Source organism: Eurosta solidaginis, chromosome 5 (assembly GCF_040869045.1).
Source record: "Eurosta solidaginis isolate ZX-2024a chromosome 5, ASM4086904v1, whole genome shotgun sequence".
Lineage (NCBI taxonomy): Eukaryota > Metazoa > Arthropoda > Insecta > Diptera > Tephritidae > Eurosta > Eurosta solidaginis.
In genome coordinates, this window is record NC_090323.1 from 158,779,657 (window position 1) to 158,803,359 (window position 23,703).

At 38.3% G+C, this 23,703-nt stretch overlaps 1 protein-coding gene across 1 annotated transcript in view; it reads right to left on the reverse strand.

The window, feature by feature from the left end:
• The window catches only part of bab1 (bric a brac 1), a 484,898-nt gene that overhangs the window by 279,772 nt on the left and 181,423 nt on the right, over window positions 1–23,703 (reverse strand). The gene's annotated exons all lie outside the window — the stretch shown is intronic.

A 23,703-nucleotide genomic window follows, 5' to 3' on the forward strand; every position in this document is an offset into this window, starting at 1 on the left:
AACTTTGTTCGTATAACGGTAATCCGTAACGGCATAAACTAATCGAGATATATATAGACTTCTATATATCAAAATGATCTGGGCGAAAAAAGAAATTCATTTAGCCATGTCCGTCCGTCCGTCCGTAAACACGATAACTTGAGTAAATTTTGAGGTATCTTGATGAAATTTGGTATGCAGGTTCCCGCGCGCTCATCTCAGAGCGCTATTTAAAATCGGACTACAACCACGCCCACTTTTTCGATATCGAAAATTTCGAAAAACCCAAAAAAGTGCGATAATTCATTACCAAAGACGGATAAAGCGATGAAACTTGGTACGTCCGTTGACTTTATGACGAGAAATAGAAAAATAGTAAAATTTTGGACAATGGGCGTGGCACCGCCCACTTTTAAAAGAAAGTAATTTAAAAGTTTTGCAAGCTGTAATTTCGCAGTTGTTGGAGATATCATGAAGAAATTTGGCACGCACGTTCCTCCTATTACTATATGTGTGCTAAATAAAAATTAGCAAAATCGGATGACGAACACGCCCACTTTAAAAAAAATTTTTTTAAGTCAAATTTTAACAAAAAATTGAATATCTTTACAGTATATAAGTAAATTATGTCAACATTCAACTCCAGTAATGATATGGTGCAGCAAAACACAAGAATAAAAGAAAATTTCAAAATGGGCGTGGCTCCGCCCTTTTTCATTTAATTCGTCTAGAATACTTTTAAGGCCATAAGTCGAACAAAAATTGCCAATCCTTGTGAAATTAGGTAGGTGCATAGATTCTATGACGGTAACTGTTTTCTGTGAAAATGGGCGAAATCGGTTGAAGCCGCGCCCAGTTTTTATACACAGTTTACCGTCTGTCCTTCCGCTCGGCCGTTAACACGATAAATTGAGCAAAAATCGATATATCTTTACTAAGCTTAGCTCACGTACTTATCTGAACTCTCTTTATCTTGGTATAAAAAATTGCAGAAATCCGACTATGATCACGCCCACTTTTTCGATTCCGAAAATTACGAAAAATGAAAAAAAAATGCCATAATTCTGTACTAAATATGAAAAAAGAGATGAAATAGGGTAATTGGATGGGTTTATTGACGCAAAATATAACTTTGCAAAAAACCTTGTAAAATGGGTGTGACACCTACCATATTAAGAAGAAGAAAATGAAAAAGTTCTGGAGGGCGAAATCAAAAGACCTTGGAATCTTGGCAGGAATACTGTTCGTGGTATGACATATATAAATAAATTAGCGGTACCCGACAAATGATGTTCTGGGTCACCCTGGTCCACATTTTGGCCAATATCTCGAAAACGCCTTCACATATACAACTAAAGGCCACTCACTTTTGAAACTCTCATTAGTACCTTTAATTTGATACCCATATCGTAAAAACACATTCTAGATTCACCCCTGGTCCACCGTTATTGCGGTATCTCGAAAAGGCGTCCACTTATAGAACTAAGGCCCACTCCCTTTTAAAATACTTTTTAATACCTTCCATTTATACCCATGTCACATAAACACATTCCAGGTTTGCCCTAGGTTCGTTTTCCTACCTTGTGATTTTCCCTTATTTTGTCTCCAAAGCTCTCAGCTGAGTATGTAATGTTCGGTTACACCCGAACTTAGCCTTCCTTTCTTGTTTTTTGTTGTGTTTTTTTATTATCGCCATACTTTTTTCAAGCCGCACACTTACCGAATTCCCGCCAATCCAATCACATTTTCCTTTATTCCCGCAACAACTTTGTTCTTAACTGTAGTCCTCATGTGGTGTGTGTCTGGGTGTGTGCCTTACCGCCACATTCCTTTGGCAAAGTTAATTTTATTTTTATTTCTTTTTTTGTTTTTGTTTCATTTGCTATTACTTAGTACTAGAGCTTTTTATTAGTCGCCAATTTAATAACATTCCTTTATGCATTTTCTGTTCTACTTAGTCACTTCGATTGGAATTCTATTACTTTTATTTGTTTTACTGTATTTGTGTGTATGTATTGTGTGTATGTGTATTTGTTGCTATATATTTTTATCCAATACTAGTTATTACTTAAATACTCATCTACAAATATACACACACAAACGCAATCGTCCTCTATTAACTTTGTATGGATTTTATAGTTTTCTGCAGGGAGCATTGGCGGTCCAGGTTTAATGGGCCGTTTCTTACAATGTCGCTTATAGAGCTTTGCTTTTCCTGCTGCTGCTGCTGCTGAGGTTGCTTTAGCCTTAGCTTATTCTTATTTATTAAGTTGCTCGTTAGTTGTCTTAAGCCCTGTTTTTCCGTAAAAGTTTAACTCAGTTTGTCAGTTAAACTACGCTTAAACTTATTCCGCACATTTTCAGTCTACTTTAACTGAAGTTTAAACTGAGCGTAAACGAACGATTTGGCAGGGTTAAACCCTACTTAACCTATAAGTTATTTGCGTTCGTTCGAAATGGCGTCGAATATACTCAACAAGCATTTGTTCTTGAGTACCATTAGAGCTCATCTGAAGATTTGGTTCGAAGCAGTGGCTAAACTTGAGAACAATAGCGTATTTAGCAAAAGAGAAAATTGTTTGTAAAGCAAAAAATTCTATTACTTAATTTGAAAAATGATAGTTCCCGACTCTTGCTTCTCTAACTGGACTCAAATGTAAGATTCCAATACTACAGTATTTTGTCGAAAATAAAATAAAATATATATAATTTATCACTGCTATCAATCAGGTGTTTTTTTTTTCACAATAAATAGCTGTTGGCTTTGGTATTAACACCTTGGAGATTTTTTTTTCAACTCCACCTCGGATCGATATCCAATATAGGATATCAACTGGAGAAACGTGTTGAATATTCATTTGAGAACTGTACATTTCTCAAAATCTTTCATAGATTGCATAAAAATTCGAAAACTCGAGAACTATAAATTTTACGAAATTTCTCAAAGGTTGGATAGTGATTGGAGAAAGTTGTTGGATATCAACATGAAAATCATCTGGTTTAAGAATAACAAGATAATAATGTTGGATATCACCTCCGGGACTAGATATATTTCTCAGGAGAAATATCTTTTAAATGTTTTTAGATAAACAAAGTCCAGGTTTTTGTCCTTTGTACTGTCCAAAATTCTTTGTAGCATGGAGTTTTTTTATTTTATTTATTTGTGAAAACTTTTTGATTTGGCCCAGTACAAATTCTCTTAATGACTCTAACCATATCTGCTCTGTTATGCCTAAGGTTAGGTTAGGTTGGGGGGCAGCTATCCAGTTGAGGACACTTAGTCCGTTGTTCTGCCACATACTCTAGCGGTCTAGTTATTTAGCGATTCGATGCGGGGCAACGATAAGGCATACATCGATCTTGGAAATTTCCTCCGGAGAGCAAAGCACGTCTCGCCTGAGATATTTATGCCTCGTCCTCGCAAAGACTGGACAGATGGGTATAAAGTTAGTGGATGATTCAACCTCTTCGTACACCATACAGCTAACACAATATCGCATAAACTCCCATTTCGCAGCGCCGCCGACCGCTTGTAATCAAAAACTGCCCAGACAGACTTCGACACCCGACAAATGGTGGTGTCGGCCCAACACTTGCTTAGCTGGCCCGTGGAGAACCTGTTCAGACGCAGACAGCAAATAGGCTACAGTGTCCCGAATATGAGTCAAGCTGTTGCTCACTTCCGTCTAGTGATGGGCAGCCTAAATTTCCGGCTTATGCTGAGCTCATGCTGGAAGACTATTCCCCCAACCCTCTCATCCAGCCTCAATCCATTGGTGAATAGGTTCACAAGACTCCCGTCCCATATTAATTTCCTGATCCATTCCTCCCTTTGGGGAATATGAGTGATGTATGTGGAAAATGGGGTGGAAGCCGGCGCTGATCTGCCAGGGATAAGTTCGAACTCGGTCAGAATGCTGGACTGCCCGTTACTAACAAGCTGATATATCGCGTAACTGAGCCGCTTTCTCGCGGGGATCTGTGGCCACTACACCAGACCAGAATGCCTGAGGGAAGCACCGTACTTGACTACCATATCGTTCAGCCTAAGTACCATATATGGAAAGTGCCTAAGTATTTACCAATTGTGCTCTTCCTATTCGTCGTCTCTACATTGAGTTTCAAGGACAACTTGGTTTCTTGAATAATTCGAATGTACTTAACCCCTTTAGACAGCATCAGCGGTACTCCCCCAGTGGAAAGTGATTTAATTTCAGGAAATTTCTCCTCCATGTAATCATAACGAGCTCTAATCTGCTACGGTTGGAAGCTAGTCTATATGATTCGCACCACCTGGTGGCGGAACCCAGATAAACCTGTACAACTTCCCTCTCTGTATTCAGAAATTTAGCATTGCCAATAATTGCCCGTTCATCGGCATATACCATCGCTTGGTAGCCCCCGCCTTCAATAACCTGAAGCCGAATATTGATTATTACCACCCACTGGGGCATGCCGCTTCTCACCTTTCTCTGAGCCTTCGCTCCCTCCCATTCCGCCGATGCAATTGTGTCACTCATCAACAGTGTCGATTCGACTCCCATTGTTGATAAGGCCCTTTTAGTTGCTTTTGGTAGGATATTATTTAAGGCTCCGTCTACGTCAAGAAAGGCACCAATTTTTCAGTTTCTAAACCAAAATACTGCTTTAAACTTTAATACTATTATTGTTAGTGTTTCAGATTGGCTATCTAATGTAATTCTAGTTTGAACAAGGATTTTTGAGAAAGTTTAGGGGAGTGTTACGCGGCGTTTTCCGCAAAAGAACACGGTATGATCTGGCACTAGCGACTTTGGGTACTCGCCCAGTTTCCGCGGAAACGATTATATAGACCTATCGAAACTTCATGCCCAAGGACGAACACTTGTGCTTGTAGGTATCGGAGTTGAGTCAAATATTCTCTGTTTATTGCATTTCTGAATTTAGAAGGTCGGGAATTTGAAGTGCTCGCAGATTGACTAATTTACCTACATCATAAAATATTCCATTAGCTTTGTTTGTACTTTTTAATTTGCTTTCTAATTTATTGTTTTGACACACTTATATGAAGGTCCTCTGCTTCGAGTCCAATACCTTTTTTAGTTTTAATTCCTCACTTAATTTTATAAGCAGATGCGCTAGAAATGGTCGTTGAGACACTCGTGGTGCTGCTGCTTTGTTTGCGCAAAAAATATTTAATTTTATTTCATTTATTACTTTTTTGTCATTCATTTCTAGCATATAATGAATTATTCACACATTTTATATATGTATGTATATATACACACACACACATGCACACATATGAATATACAAATATGGACCCCCTGCATTTTTCACAAAAGTTGCATTATTGTCGTCGCCCAACGGTTGCATGACCTCACTTCCCTTTCGATAGACTTTGTTGCAAATTATTATTTTTTATTACTAATGCATATTTGTTGTTGTATTTGCTTGCTTCTCGCTTTTCAGCAAATCTAAGCCCCCTACTTTCCCCAGAACGAAAAGCAGCCGTTTCGATGGTTCGAGGAAAAGTAAATTAATTTAGTTGAAAGCAATAAAGTTAAAGCTTTGTTGAGTTTTTAAATTGAAACTTGCCACAGCTAAAGACGCAGACCAACAACAGCAAAGACGACATTGCAAAAAGTGCAAGTTACCATCTAATATTTAACTACAATATATTCGATTAAAAAAGAAAAGACAAAAGAAGTAGTGTTGCCAATAAAAGTGGAAGAAGGAAGACAAGGAGCAGAAAAAGCAGAAGGCCAAGCAGTTTAATAGAAAATCAAAATCACATTGCAATCCCTTTTGCGCGTAAGTAAAGAACAGCAAAAAACAACCAACACTTCAACGGCATTGCGGCATTGACTGGATGGTTGATCAAGTTGTGTGTTGACGCTTAGATTGTCGAGGTGTTGAAAGCTTTTGAGGGTGGGCGAGTTATATGTTGCATGAGTTGGAGTGTGTAGAAGGCCTGGGTCAATGAATGGGCCAGTTCAATGATTATGTATTGGTTAGCATTTATTTCTTTGTATGTACATTTCATTTGTGAGCAATAACTTTGCTTAGCCTTTGCAGTTGTTGTTGTTGTAATTTAAGCTGGTTAAGCGAATACATTGATAGAAATATAAATTAAATAGGGTAGAGGCGCTAATACGTGCTAGCACGTACAAGAAATCTACTCTTTTCGAGTGTAAAAGGAGATCTCAACCTGTCATAGTCAATGGAAAACTGAACCTAGTAGTCGGAGCCACCCAGGGTGCGGTCTTAAGCCTCAATTTCGCTGAAACTGACTACTGTCGTTTTTGGACAAGGCAAAGGCACATTTCTTGTCGCTTTTGCAGGCGGCTTAGCTGCAATCATAACAGCACGAACCTGCGAGCTGGCACAGCTTAAACTAAACCATAAAGAGGACCACCCTGACTTCCATTAATATGACGGTTGAGGACAAGCAAATAGAAACACTGAAAAGCTTAGGAGTTATCACATTCGAGGAGCCTGAAAAAGGTCTGCGCACATTATACCCAACCATTGAAGATTTATGGTAAACACGATGGATCACTGTAAGTGCCGCATGCCTCTCATCTATATATTCCCTCTCGAGCTTTCCTCATACATAGTGGAAGTGGCAGATAGGATACGGCCAGCAGATACGTGAGCACTTATTTCCCTAAAGGAGCTGATGGTTGCCTAGCCTATTAGCATGAAAATTACCAATGAAACTCTTGTGTCGGGATAGGGGATACGGTACCCAATGTTTGAGCGTGCCGCATGAGTTGAGGTTTTAGTTTATTGCCTTTCGAAAGAGGATGAAAGTCCTTCATTGGAAGAGTCTAAGAGTGAAATTTGAAAAATCCCTGAGAGAAAAAAAAATTTCCTACTTTCACGAAATATAAAAAAAAACTTGTTGTCGGAAACTTTCCACTTTTTGAGCTTAACGGTGGCTCTTGCCACAGGAAGAGGGGCTACAAAGCGGGGCTGAAAGTCGTTAACTTAATGTTAGTATCACCATTCCCGGCCACGGAGTGAATAAAGCCTTTCAAGGGGTTTCCAGCGCAATATATAGCTTCTCTATTCAATTGTCAACCTCGCCTACCCGTGGCGAATCCTGTTCCCGGCCGAGGCTCTGGCGACCACAAGTTCCTCAAAGATCTGAGGGTGGGAGGGCGGTGTGGCCTAGAAGGTTTCATGTGTTCATACCTAATCGTTCCCGAGATGGTCGGGCTTTTACTTTAATGGTACTTGTTAGCGGAACGTGCCGGATCTGCAACCGACAAAGGACCATCAACAACAACAACACTTAACGTATTTCCGCATGCGGAGAAGAGTTACACTTTTTGCCAAATATAAAAGAAATCTAATTGTCCGACTACTAGCGTCTTTACCCTACACACTTTCCATTCTATAGACTTATATCTATGCAAGTGCTAAAGAAAAATTGCCTCAACGAAAGGTAGTACTTCTTTGTTCTTGTTGTTGCTTTTGTTTTTCTTGATATTGCATTTAGGGTATTTTACTGCAAGAGCGCGTTGCACGAAGCTGAAGAAAATTTTATTGCATTTATATCGTCAACTGTAAAACCTGGGGAATAACAAATCTTCAAAAAGTAGCCAAAGCAACAACAATAACAATACAAACCAGAGAAAGAAAACATGTTCATATAGAAATAAACTTTCGTTTACCAAATCAACCAGATAAGTTGTTAATATATTATTGTAACTGCTTCTGACCCCGAGCGTGCTTTGGATCAAGATGTTAGCCAATAACATATTCGATACGTAGATTGTTGGAATTCCTTATTTATTTATTAACTATTAATTTTACATATTAGTTATGCGATTTATGCCAATAGAGTTATTATTATCAATTTGTTGTTATGTTTAGGTATACATATAAATTTTGGTATTTAGGTGTCATACTCCAAAAGAATTTCATATGTTTTCTTCTAGGTGCTTTTTACGAAGCTCATTACTTTTTCTTCAAGAAATAATGAGTCCGTTTCTGAGAGTTCCATAGTCTACTTGTGTGTGAACATACATTTGTGTAAGATTCGTATAGGAGTTTTCAGAAAATTTTCAGCACCTTAAGGGATCAGCGCAGTAGATTTTGGATAACATATCAATAGAACTGCAAAACCAAACCGATAACGCGTCGATAACAAATCGATAACACGCCGATAAAAATAGGTAACTTTCCTAACAAATCGATATTTTTCGATAACAAGTAAATAACTTTCATATAATTTTTCAATAACAAATTGGTAGGTACTTCCTTGTCGATAAAAGACCGTTATCGATTAAAAATGTCTTGCTCTTCTATAACGAATCGAAAAATCGTTGTAACTTATAGGAAAGAAATGGATAACACACCCATAATTCGTCGATAAAAACGCGATATTTCATCAATAGCGGTTGTTACCAATAACAAACAGCTAACATTTTAATAAAAAATCGTTTATTTACGGATCACAAACCGATATTTTTATACTCAGTTGAGCAGAGCTCACAGAGTATATTAACTTTGATTGGATAACGGTTGGTTGTACAGGTATAAAGGAATCGAGATAGATATAGACTTCCATATATCAAAATCATCAGTATCGAAAAAAAATTTGATTGAGCCATGTACGTCCGTCCGTTCGTCCGTCCGTCCGTTCGTCCGTCCGTCCGTCTGTCCGTTAACACGATAACTTGAGTAAATTTTGAGGTATCTTGATGAAATTTGGTATGTTGATTTCTGGGCACTCATCTCAGATCGCTATTTAAAATGAACGATATCGGAATATAACCACGCCCACTTTTTCGATATCGAAAATTTCGAAAAACCGAAAAAATGCGATAATTCATTGCCAAAGGCGGTTAAAGCGATGAAACTTGTTAGATGGGTTGACGATATGACGCAGAATTGAAAATTAGTAAGCTTTTGGACAATAGGCGTGGCACCGCCCACTTTTACAAGAAGGTAATTTAAAAGTTTTGCAAGCTGTAATTTGGCAGTCGTTGAAGATATCATGATAACATTTGGCAGGAACGTTACTACTATTACTATATATGTGCTAAACAAAAATTAGCAAAATTGGATGAAGAACACGCCCACTTTTTAAAAAAAAAATTTTTTTAAATTCAAATTTTAACAAAAAATTTAATATCTTTACTGTATATAAGTAAATTAAGTGAAAATTCAACTCCAGTAATGATATGATGCAAAAAAATACAAAAATAAAAGAAAATTTCAAAACGGGCGTGGCTCCGCCCATTTTCATTTAGTTTATCTAGAATACTTTTAATGCCATAAGTTGAACAAAAATTTACCAATCCTTCTCAAATTTGGTAGAGGTATAGATTCTATGACGGTAACTGTTCTCTGTGAAAATCGGCGAAATCGGTTGAAGCCACGCCCAGTTTTTATAAACAGTCCACCGTCTGTCCTTCCGCTCGGCCGTTAACAAAATAACTTGAGCAAAAACCGATATATGTATCTTTACTAAACTTAGCCCACGTACTTATCTGAACTCACTTTATCTTGGTATAAAAAATGGCCGAAATCCGACCATAACCACGCCCACTTTATCGATATCGAAAATTACGAAAAATGAAAAAAATGCCATAATTCTATACCAAATACGAAAAAAGGGATGAAACATTGTAACTGGATTGGTTTGTTGAAGCAAAATATAACTTTGGAAAAAACTTTGTAAAATGGGTGTAACACCTACCATATTAGGTAGAAGAAAATGAAAAAGTTCTACAAGGCGAAATCAACAGCCTTTGGAATCTTGGCAGGAATACTGTTAGTGGTATTGCATATATAAATAAATTAGCAGTACCCGACAGATGATTTTCTGGATCACCTGGTCCACATTTTGGTCGATATCGCGAGAACGCCTTCACATATACATCTAAGGACCACTCGCTTTTAAAACCCTCATTAATACCTTTAATTTGATATCCATATCGTACAAACAAATTCTAGAGTCACCCCTGGCCCACCCTAATGGCGATATCTGAAAAAGGCGTCCACCTATAGACCTAATGCCCACTCCCTCTTAAAATGCTCAGTAACACCTTTCGTTTGATACCCATATCGTACAAACATTCTAGAGTCACCCCTGGCCCACCCTAATGGCGATATCTCGAAAAGGCGTCCATCTATAGACCTAATGTCCACTCCCTCTTAAAATGCTCAGTAACACCTTTCGTTTGATACCCATATCGTACAAACATTCTAGAGTCACCCCTGGCCCACCCTAATGGCGATATCTCGAAAAGGCGTCCACCTATAGACCTAATGCCCACTCCCTCTTAAAATGCTCAGTAACACCTTTCGTTTGATACCCATATCGTACAAACATTCTAGAGTCACCCTTGGTCCACATTTATGGCGATATCTCGAAAAGGCATCCACCTATAGAACTAGGGATTAGTCCCTTTTAAAATACTCATTCCCATCTTTCATTTGATACCCATATCATACAAACACATTCTAGAGTCACCCTGGCCCACCCTAATGGCGATATCTCGAAAAGGCGTCCACCTATAGACCTAATGCCCACTCCCTCTTAAAATGCTCAGTAACACTTTTCGTTTGATACCCATATCGTACAAACATTCTAGAGTCACCCTTGGTCCACCTTTATGGCGATATCTCGAAAAGGCGTCCACCTATAGAACTAAGGATTACTCCCTTTTAAAATACTCATTACCACCTTTCATTTGATACCCATATCGTACAAACACATTCTAGAGTCACCCCTGGCCCACCCTAATGGCGATATCTCGAAAAGGCGTCCACCTATAGACCTAATGCCCACTCCCTCTTAAAATGCTCAGTAACACCTTTCGTTTGATACCCATATCGTACAAACATTCTAGAGTCACCCCTGGCCCACCCTAATGGCGATATCTCGAAAAGGCGTCCACCTATAGACCTAATGCCCACTCCCTCTTAAAATGCTCAGTAACACCTTTCGTTTGATACCCATATCGTACAAACACATTCTAGAGTCACCCCTGGCCCACCCTAATGACGATATCTCGAAAAGGCGTCCACCTATAGACCTCATGCCCTCTCCCTCTTAAAATGCTCAGTAACACCTTTCATTTGATACCCATATCGTACAAACATTCTAGATTCACCCTTGGTCCACCTTTATGGCGGTATCTCGAAAAGGCGTCCACCTATAGAACTAAGGATTACTCCCTTTAAAATACTCATTACCATCTTTCATTTGATACCCATATCATACAAACGCATTCTAGAGTCACCCCTGGCCCACCCTAATGGCAACATTTCGAAAAGGCGTCCACCTATAGACCTAATGCCCACTCCCTCTTAAAATACTCAGTAACACTTTTCCTTTGATACCCATATCGTACAAACATTCTAGAGTCACCCCTGGCCAACCCTAATGGCGATATCTCGAAAAGGCGTCCACCTGTAGACCTAATGCCCACTCCCTCTTAAAATGCTCAGTAACACTTTTCCTCTGATACCCATATCGTACAAACATTCTAGAGTCACCCCTTGCCCACCCTAATGGCGATATCTCGAAAAGGCGTCCACATATAGACCTAATGCTCACTCCCTCTTAAAATGCTCAGTAACACCTTTCATTTGATTCCCATATCGTACAAACACATTCTAGAGACACCCCTGGTCCACCTTTATGGCGATATCTCGAAACGGCGTCCACCTATGGAACTAAGGATCACTCCTTTTCAAAATACTCATTAACAGCTTTCATTTGATACCCATATCGTACAAACATATTCTAGAGTCACCCCTGGTCCACCTTTATGACGATTTCTCGAAAAGGCGTTCACCTATAGAACTAAAGCCCATTCCCTTTTAAAATACTCATTACCACCTTTCATTTGATACCCATATCGTACAAACAAATTCTAGAGTCAGCCCTGGTCCACCTTTATGGCGATATCCCTAAATGGCGTCCATCCATAAAACTATGACCTACTCTCTCTTAAAATACTCTTTAATACCTTCCATTTGATACACATGTCATACAACCACATTCCAGGGTTACCCAAGGTTCATTTTCTACATGGTGATTTTCCTTATTTTGTCTCCATAGCTCTCAAATGAGTATGTAATGTTCGGTTACACCCGAACTTAGCCTTCCTTACTTGTTTATTATACTCAGTTGAGCAGAGCTCACAGAGTATATTAAGTTTGATTGGATAACGGTTGGTTGTACAGATATAAAAGAATCGAGATAGATATAGACTTCCATATATCATAATCATCAGTATCGAAAAAAAATTTGATTGAGCCATGTCCGTCCGTTCGTCCGCCCGTCTGTCCGTTAACACGATAACTTAAGTAAATTTTGAGGTATCTTGATGAAATTTGGTATGTAGATTCCTGGGCACTCATCTCAGATCGCTGTTTAAAATGAACGATATCGGACAATAACCACGCCCACTTTTTCGATATCGAAAATTTCGAAAAACCGAAAAAATGCGATAATTCATTGCCAAAGGCGGATAAAGCGATGAAACTTGGTAGATGGGTTGATGTTATGACGCAGAATAGAAAATTAGTAAGATTTTGGACAATGGGCGTGGCACCGCCCACTTTTACAAGAAGGTAATTTAAAAGTTTTGCAAGCTGTAATTTGGCAGTCGTTGAAGATATCATGATGAAATTTGGCAGGAACGTTACTACTGTTACTATATATGCGCCAAATAAAAATTAGCAAAATTGGATGAAGAACACGCCCACTTTTAAAAAAAAATTTTTTAAATTCAAATTTTAACAAAAAATTTAATATCTTTACTGTATATAAGTACATTAAGTCAAAGTTCAACTCCAGTAATGATATGATACAACAAAATACAAAAATAAAAGAAAATTTCAAAATGGGCGTGGCTCCGCCCATTTTCATTTAGTTTGTCTAGAATACTTTTAATGCCATAATTCGAACAAAAATTTACCAATCCTTCTAAAATTTGGTAGGGGCATAGATTCTATGACGGTAACTGTTCTCTGTGAAAATGGGCGAAATCGGTGGAAGCCACGCCCAGTTTTTATACACAGTCCACCGTCTGTCCTTCCGCTCGGCCGTTAACACAATAACTTGAGCAAAAACCGATATATCTTTACTAAAGTTAGCCCACGTACTTATCTGAACTCACTTTATCTTGGTATAAAAAATGGCCGAAATCCGACCATAACCACGCCCACTTTATCGATATCGAAAATTACGAAAAATGAAAAAAATGCCATAAATCTTTACCAAATACGAAAAAAGGGATGAAACATTGTAACTGGATTGGCTTATTGACGCAAAATATAACTTTGGAAAAAACTTTGTAAAATGGGGGTGACACCTACCATATTAGGTAGAAGAAAATGAAAAAGTTCTACAAGGCGAAATGAACAGCCCTTGGAATCTTGGCAGGAATACTGTTAGTGGTATTGCATATATAAATAAATTAGCAGTACCCGACAGATGGTTTTCTGGATCACCTGGTCCACATTTTGGTCGATATCGCGAGAACGCCTTCACATATACATCTAAGGGCCACTCGCTTTTAAAATCCTCATTAATACCTTTAATTTGATATCCATATCGTACAAACAAATTCTAGAGTCACCCCTGGCCCACCCTAATGGCGATATCTCAAAAAGGCGTCCACCTATAAACCTAATGCCCACTCCCTCTTAAAATGCTCAGTAACACCTATAGAACTAAAGCCCATTCCCTTTTAAAATACTCATTACCACCTTTCATTTGATACCCATATCGTACAAACACATTCTAGAGTCACCCCTGGTCCACCTTAATGGCGACATCTCGAAAAGGCGTCTACATATAGAACTAAGGCCCACTCCCTCTTAAAATGCTCAGTAACACCTTTAATCTTACCCATATCGTACAAAAAAATTCTAGAGTCAGCCCTGGTCCACCTTTATGTCGATATCCCTAAATGGCGTCCATCCATAGAACTATGGCCTACTCTCTCTTAAAATACTCTTTAATACCTTCCATTTGATACACATGTCATACAACCACATTCCAAGGTTACCCTAGGTTCATTTTCTACATGGTGATTTTCCTTATTTTGTCTCCATAGCTGTCAACTGAGTATGTAATGTTCGGTTACACCCGAACTTAGCCTTCCTTACTTGTTTAATTAAAAATTGATAAATTTTCGAAATTTTTTTTAACATTTGGTATCGTTAAAAAATGAAATTGAAAACAAATCAATCACTCGTTTATATTATAATGGATAAGCTGCCGATAACAAATATGTATCTCAAGCCGAAAGGAATTATTAGGATACTACGCCCATAACTCGTTGAGAACAAACTGATAACTCGTTGTTGTTGCTGTTGTTGTATTAACGATAAAGACACTCCCCGAAGATGTTGGGGATTGTTATCTATGTTGATGGTCCTTTGCGGGATATAGATCCGGTACGTTCCGGTAGCAAAGCACCATTAAAGTACTAGCCTGACCATTTGGAGAACGATTAATATAACCACATTAAATCTTCTAGGCCATACCGCCGCCACCCCTACTTCCATGAGGAACGTGGGGTCGCCACAGGCTCGCCGGCTAAAACATGTGTATGATACATTTATATATGTAACAAGATTCCCTTCGCGTAGGTGAGGTTGAAATTGGGTTGCATAAGCTTTGAAGCCATAAAGCTTTGTTTACGCTTATTAACCCTTGAATCCCATCGATAACTCATCGGTAAAGATTGTTATTGATTTCAAGTTGTTTGCAATTTCACAACGCCGTCCGGTGTAGGTTCCGGATTCAGTTTCGGTTTTGTTTTTCCTCTCCTTTCCTTATACAAATTCAGCGTACCACTGGGTGCAATTTTTTTTAATGGCTTCTGCTGAAATGCCGCCTCGCCTTAGACCTTATTTTAAAGATTACTTGCTACAAGGTTTCTGGTGCCGTATTTGGATAAATAGTCGATATGAATTGAGTTCGGCAATCAATTTTTCTTAAATATTCGATACTATTATATATCGCAACTGCTACCCCAGTGCATTCGATTGCTTAACAATGTTCTTGATATTATATATTTTTATACTCAGCTGAGCAGAGCTCACAGAGTATATTAACTTTGTTCGCATAACGGTAATCCGTAACGGCATAGAATAATCGAGATAGACCAGACGAGCCATGTCCGTCCGTCCGTAAACACGATAACTTGAGTAACTTTTGAGGAATCTTGATAAAATTTGGTATGTAGGTTCCTGGGCACTCATCTCAGATCGCTATTTAAAATGAACGAAATCGGACCATTAAGTGGGGGTGACTTTTTCGATACTGAAAATTTCGAAAAACCGAAAAAGCGCGATAATTCATTACTAAAGACGGCTAAAGCGATGAAACTTGGTAGGTGGGTTGACCTTATGACGCAGAATATAAAATTTGTAAAATTTTGGACAATGGGCGTGGCACCGCCCACATTTAAAAGAAGGTAATTTCAAAGTTTTGCAAGCTGTAATTTGGAAGTCGTTGAAGATATGAGGATGAAATTTGGCAGGAACGTTACTCCTATTACTATATGTGTGCTAAGTAAAAATTAACAAAATCGGATTACGAACACGGCCACTTTAAAAAAAAAATTTTTTAAGTAAAATTTTAACAAAAAATTTAATATCTTTAGAGTATATAAGTAAATTATGTCAATATTCAACTCCAGTAATGATATGGTGCAACAAAATAAAAAAATAAAAGAAATTTTCAAAAATGGGCGTGGCTCCGCCCTCTTTCATTTAATTCGTCTAAAAAACTTTTAATGCCATAAGTCAAAAAAAATTTAGCAATCCTTGTGAAATTAGGTAGCGGCATAGATTCTATGACGATAACTGTTTTCTGTGAAAGTGGGCGAAATCGGCTACAGCCACGCCCAGTTTTTATACACAGTCCACCGTCTGTCCTTCCGCTCGGCCGTTAACACGATAACTTGAGCAAAAATCGATATATCTTTACTAAACTCAGTTCACGTACTTACCTGAACTCACTTTGTATTGGTATAAAAAATGGCCGAAATTCGACTATGACCACGCCCACTTTTTCGATGTCGAAAATTACGAAAAATGAAAAAATGCCATAATTCTATACCAAATATGAAAAAAGAGATGAAACATGGTAATTGGATTGGTTTATTGACGCAAAATATAACTTAGAAAAAACTGTAAAATGGGTGTGACACCTACCATATTAAGTAGAAGAAAATGAAAAAGTTCTGCATGGTAAAATTAAAAGCCCTTGGAATCTTGGCAATAATACTTTTCGTGGTATTACATATATAAATAAAGTAGCGGTACCCGACAGATGATGTTCTGGGTCACCCTGGTCCACATTTTGGTCGATATCTCGAAAACGTCTTCACATATACAACTAAGGGCCACTCCCTTTTAAAACCCTTATTAATACCTTTAATTTGATACCCATATCTAATGTTGCCAAATGTCCCGTGTTGGCCGGGACATCCCGTATTTTTCACAAATTTTAAAGTCTCCCGCCGGGAAATGCTATGTCCCGGCATTTTCACAATATCAAAATTAATAAATTATAACCTGCTAAGAAACATGGCCATATTTGCGGTTTCGATTGTATTCAGGTCATTAGCATATTGCATGCAACTCTGTAAAGAAGAAAAATTCATCCCTACTGTGGTTCTGAATATTGTCAATGTTTGACATATCGCACACCTAAATATTCATTTTGCATGGGGAAGTGTTGTGTTTTAAAATAACGTCAGCAAAATGAATCCATAGAATATTGAATTCGCATTAAACACAGAAAACGTATTAATTATTAGCCTGTTTCATAAAAATATTTGTTATAAATAAATGAGTTTAAAAAGTTTAATTCTATCTAAAAATTATTTCGCCGAAATGAGCAACCCATACAAATATATAGATGTTTCCTATTTTTTAAATGTCCCGGGAAATTTTTAAAAATCCCGGGAATATGGCTCAAATTTGAGGTTTGGCCCGGGAAGCCGAAATAAAAATCTGGCAACCCTACCCATATCGTACAAACACATTATAGAGTCACCCCTGGTCCACCCTTATGGCGATGTCTCAAAAAGGCGTCCACCTATAGCACTAAGGCTCACTCCCTTTTAAAATACTCATTAACACCTTTCATTTGATACCCATATCGTACAACACACATTCCAGGGTTACCCTAGGTTAATTTTGCTAAATGGTGATTTTCCTTTATTTTGTCTCCAAAGCTCTCAGCTGAGTATGTAATGTTCGGTTACACCCGAACTTAGCCTTCATTACTTGTTTTTAATGGCTTCGGCTGAAATGCCGCCTCGCCTTATACCTTATTTTAAAGATTACTTGCTACAAGGCTATTGGTGCTGTATATGGATAAATAGTCAATATATATTTAGATAGGCAATCAATTTTTTTTTAAATATTCGATATTATTATATATCGCAACTGCTACCCCACCTGGCGGCCACCGTGGTGTGATGGTAGCGTGCTCCGCCTATCACACCGTATGCCCTGGGTTCGCACCCCGGACAAAGCAACATCAAAATTTTAGAAATAAGGTTTTTCAATTAGAAGACAATTTTTCTAAGCGGGGTCGCCCCTCTGCAGTGTTTGGCAAGCGCTCCGGGTGTATTTCTGCCATGAAAATCTCTCAGTGAAAACTCATCTGCCTTGCAGATGCCGTTCGGATTCAGCATAACACATGTAGGTCCCGTCCTGCCAATTTGTAGGGAAAATCAAGAGGAGCACGACGCAAATTGGAAGAGAAGCTCGGCCTTAGATCTTTTCGGAGGTTATCGCGCCTTACATTTATTATTTAACTGCTACCCCAGTTCATTCAATTGCTTAACAATGTTCTTGTTATTAAATATTTTGTTTTGTACGAATTAAAATAAATAATTAAACACGTCAATCGTATATTATTGTACAATATTTACTGAGTCTCTTTATAACTGGTCTGCTGCGACAATGTCTGGCACCTGCCAGACATACGCCCAGTGTCGTTCGTCTGGCAGCGCCATGCTTATGCGCCATTTGTTAGTGGGTGTATATGTGCGCTTTTACCTGCCGCCTGGCTGGCTGTCTTTATTTGGCCATAATGATTGCTTCTGAATCGCAACTTATTCACAGACCGTGGCTACGCTCATATGCGGACATACATGCATTTATATGTATCTATTTATATATGTATATGTGAATGACATACAAATAAATATATCAATAAATAAATATATTCCTGCCAATGAATAAGTTCATATTTTTATGATGAAATGTATATTTATGTGTGTACATATGTATGTTTGTGTATACTCATGCACATGTTCGCAAATAAATATTTCGTGTCAAGCTGACATTTGACATAAATTTTATGTTTACATTTTAATATGGTAAACAAAAAATCACTTAACCATCGGCACCACCACCATTGCCGCATCGTCGAAACAACGTGGATCCTTAAGAGCTGCTAACCAATGAACCGACCGACCAACATCATTAATGGTAAAAAATATTATTGTAAAAATATGTAATTATTCAAATGAAGCTACAAATATCTGTAAGTATGTTTAATATGCACATTAGGATGTGAGCCTTCGTCGGTTTCTTTTTGGCAAAGACCAAGACCGCCATGGTTTTGTTTTTTATCGATGATTTATATTGTCAAGTTATCGGCTTGTTAAAAGCGTGAAATTGGCTTGTTATTGGTTTGTTATCGACGTATTGCAGATGTAGTTTTATCGGTATATGTTCTAAAAAAACCGATGAGTCTTCGTTAGAAAATCGATAACACGCCGATAACAAAAAGAAACACTTCGATAAAAATCGCTAGCTTGTCGATAAAAGTTCGAGAACTTTTTGATACATTTTTTACCGATAACCGTATTTGTCGACAGAAAATTCGTAGCAGTTCCATAGAAAATCTATAACTCGTATATACCTCCGAAAACAATTTCGTAACACGCCGATAACAAGTCGACCAAAAATCTATCAGACAACATAACGATAACCATTATGAATAGTCGTTAGCTTTTCGATAATAAATCGAAAACGAGTTTGTAACTCATTGATAAAAAATCGGCAGCCCATCGATAACCTTATTTATCGATAGCAAAACTAAAACAATTTGTTAAAAAATTCGGTACTCATCTGCACTCTTCCTTTCCTCTTTTCTCCTTTCCTTTCCATTAATTTCCCTTCCTTTTCGGTCTAAATCCTTGAAAAGGTATGAATATGTCCCTTAGTCATTGCGTTATTTTGTTATTTCCTTCCTAATAAGGTGCACCATAATGTTCATCATATATTTATTATACTCAGTTGAGCAGAGCTCACAGAGTATATTAACTTTGATTGCATAACGGTTGGTTGTCCAGGTATAAAGGAATCGAGATAGATATAGACTTCCATATATCAAAATCATCAGTATCGAAAAAAAAATTCGATTGAGCCATGTCCGTCCGTCCGTCCGTCTGTCCTTTAACACGATAACTTGAGTAACTTTTGAGGTATCTTGATGAAATTTGGTACGTAGGTTCCTGGGCACTCATCCTAGATCGCTATTTAAAATGAACGATATCGGACTATAACCACGCCCACTTTTTCGATATCGAAAATTTCGAAAAATCGAAAAAGTGCGATAATTCATTACCAAATATGCATTAAGCGATGAAACTTGGTAGCTGAGTTGAGCTTATGACGCAGAATAGAAGACTAGTAAAATTTTGGACAATGGGCGTAGCACCGCCCACTTTTAAATGAAGGTAATTTAGAAGTTTTTCAAGCTATAATTTGGCAGTCGTTGAAGATATCATGATGAAATTTGGCAGGAACGTTACTCTTATTACTTTATGTCTGCTTAATAAAAATTAGCAAAATCGGAGAACGACCACGCCCACTTTTTAAAAAAAATTTTTTTTAAATTCAAATTTTAAAAGAAAAGTTAATATCTTTACAGCATATAAGTAAATTATGCCAACATTCAACTCCAGTAATAATATGGTGCAAAAAAATACAAAAATAAAAGAAAATTTCAAAATGGGTGTGGCTTCGCCCTTTTTCATTTAATTTGTCTAGGATGCTTGTAATGCCATAAGTGGAACAAAAATTAACCAATCCTTGTGAAATTTGGTAGAGGCTTAGCTTCTAGGACGATAACTGTTTTCTGTGAAAAAGGGCGAAATCGGTTGAAGCCACGCCCAGTTTTTATACACAGTCGGCCGTCTGTCCTTCCGCTCGGCCGTTAACACGATAACTTGAGCAAAAATCGATATATCTTTACTAAACTCACTTCACGTACTTATCTGAGCTCACTTTGTATTGGTATAAAAAATGGCCGAAATCCGACTATGACCACGCCCACTTTTTCGATATCGAAAATTACAAAAATGAAAAAAATGCCATAATTATACACCATATACGAAAAAATGGATGAAACATGGTAATTGTATTGGTCCATTGACGCAAAATATAACTTTAGAAAAAAACTTGGTAAAATGGGTGTGACACCTACCATATTAAGTAGAAGAAAATGAAAAAGTTTTGCAGGGCGAAATCAAAAGCCCTTGGAATCTTGGAAGGAATACTGTACGTGGTATTACATATATAAATAAACTAGCGGTACCCGACAGATGATGTTCTGGATCACCTTGGTCCACATTTTGGTAGATATCTCGAAAACGACTTCACATATACAACTAAGGGCCACTCCCTCTTAAAACCCTCATTAATACCTTTAATTTGATACCCATATCGTACAAACAAATTCTAGAGTCACCCCTGGTCTACCTTTATGGAGATATCTCGAAAAGGCGTCCACCTATAGAACTAAGACCCACGCCCTTTTAAAATAGTCATTAACACCTTTCATTTGATACCCATATCGTACAAACAAATTCTAGAGTCACCCCTGGTCCACCTTTATGGCGATATCTCGAAAAGGCGCCCACCTATAGAACTAAGGCCCACACCCTTTTAAAATACTCATTAGCACCTTTCATTTGATACTCATATCGTACAAACAAATTCTAGAGTCACCCCTGGTCTACCTTTATGGAGATATCTCGAAAAGGCGTCCACCTATAGAACTAAGACCCACGCCCTTTTAAAATAGTCATTAACACCTTTCATTTGATACCCATATCGTACAAACAAATTCTAGAGTCACCCCTGGTCCACCTTTATGGCGATATCTCGAAAAGGCGCCCACCTATAGAACTAAGGCCCACACCCTTTTAAAATACTCATTAGCACCTTTCATTTGATACCCATATCGTACAACCAAATTCTAGAGTCACTCCTGGTCCACGTTTATGGCGATATCCCGAAAAGGCGTCCACCCATAGAACAAAGGCCACTCCTTTTTAAAAAACTTATTACACTTTTCGTTTGACACCCATATTGTACAAACGCGTTCTAGAGTCAACCCAGGTCCACTTTTATAACGATATTCCGAAAAGGCGTCCACCTATAGAACTAAGGCCCACTCCCTTTTAAAATACTCATTAACACCTTTCATTTGATACCCATATAGTACAAACAAATTCTAGAGTCACCCCTGGTCCACCTTTATGTCGATATCTCGAAAAGACGTCCACCTATAGAACTTAGGCCCACTCCCTTTTAAAATTATCATTAACACATTTCATTTGATACCCATATCATACAAACAAATTCTCGAGTCAGGCCTGGTCCACCGTTATGGCGATATCCCTAAATGGCGTCCATCTATAGATCTATGGCCCACTTCCTCTTAAAATACTCTTTAATACCTTCCATTTGATACACATGTCATACAAACACATTCCAGGGTTACCCTAGGTTCCTTTTACAACATGGTGATTTCCCTTACTTTGTCTCCACAGCTCTCAACTGAGTATGTAATGTTCGGTTACACCCGAACTTAGCCTTCCTTACTTGTTTTTAATTAGTATGAATATTGTAAGTATCCCCTAAGTTATGAACATATCGTCCATTCAACTGCACTTTTTCGTCTTCGCGTTAATTGGTGCTTAACCGACCAAGGTCTAGTCGATATTGGGAGAGTTTAATTGAACAAGGCAGTTAGTAACACCAAGAGATACAACGTCTAGTCTATCGTAAGTTAATCTTTCTAGTTTTACCCCGCACTTGCTCGACCCTAATTTATTGTTTTCGCACTGGAAAATTGTAACCCTCATACTATGGTATTCAGGTGGTAGAACGTAGATGTTGGGGTAGCAGCATATTATTCTTCTTCGTAAAATGATATTATACTAAAATGGAATCGTTTATTATTTCCTGGCTCGGTACGGAGCGGTTGATGTCAGATGTTGCGCAAACCAAACCTTGTGGTTATGCCTGTAGTCAATAACTGTAATCGATTACTTTCGCGGTTTTGATAAGAAATCAGCCATACATACATACTAAAACTTGTTACTACAATCAACATTATAGACACATTCAATTAGGGTTTTACAGATCAGCCAGTTTAACCTATTATTACGGGTGATCAGTAGAGTACCCTTCAGTACTATAGTCTGGCTAACAACGATTTTAGTCGCATTTTACGAAAGGAATGCATAGGCAGCAAGGAAAATCAAGTTTGCATCCACTTGTTCTTAACCGAATGAAGGTCTACCCTGCAAAAATCGTTGGATCATGTGGTCCACTGGAGTACTTACCATTATACTCCACTGTAATGCAGCAATGGACCAACCCTGCAAAAATCGTTGGACCATGTGGTCCACTGGAGTACTTACCAACTTATGTTTCTACACGAACATGTTGTAAGCCGATCATGTAATCACTACACGGCGGCCACCGTGGTGTGATGGTAGCATGCTCCGCCTATCACACCGTATGCCCTGGGTTCAACTCCCGGGCAAAGCAACATCAAAATTTTAGAAATAAGGTTTTTCAATTAGAGGAAAATTTTTCTAAGCGGGGTCGCCCCTCGGCAGTGTTTGGCAAGCGCTCCGGGTGTATTTCTGCCATGAAAAGCTCTCAGTGAAAACTCATCTGCCTTGCAGATGCCGTTCGGAGTCGGCATAAAGCATGTAGGTCCCGTCCGGCCAATTTATAGGGAAAATCAAGAGGAGCACGACGCAAATTGGAAGAGAAGCTCGGCCTTAGATCTCTTCGGAGGTTATCGCGCCTTACATTTATTTTATTTAATCACTACACGATGTTTATTGGACTGTGGGTGTAATGCGGAGCTGGAGTATATGGTCGGGTCCTAGGACATCGCAATGTTAATTGGACCATATTTTTTGTATGAATTGTGGTTAATTTTGGAGCACTCGCTTGGTCCATAGCGAGTACTCCATACATGCATGCATGGAGTACTCGCGATTTTTGCAGGGAACTCATGTTTCTACACGAACATATTGTGAGCCGATCTTTGCTCGTTTTTAACGATTGTAATCACTACACGATGTTTATTGGGCTGTGGGTACTCCATGGATTACTCTGATGTAATGCGGAGCTGGAGTATATGGTCCGGTCCTAGGACATCGCAAGGTTAATTGGACCATATTTTTTGTATGAATTGTGATTAATTTTGGAGCACTCGGTTGGTCCATAGCGAGTACTCCATACATGCATGCATGGAGTACTCGCGATTTTTGCAGGGTACTCTTTTCTATGATGCCTAACAAATCTTATTGGCACATGGTACACAATATGATGGAATTCACATATAAAGACAGGTCTGATTGAGAGTTGTGGAGCTTTTGTCAACAGATTACTCAAAGTTTGAATTGATTACCCAGTCCA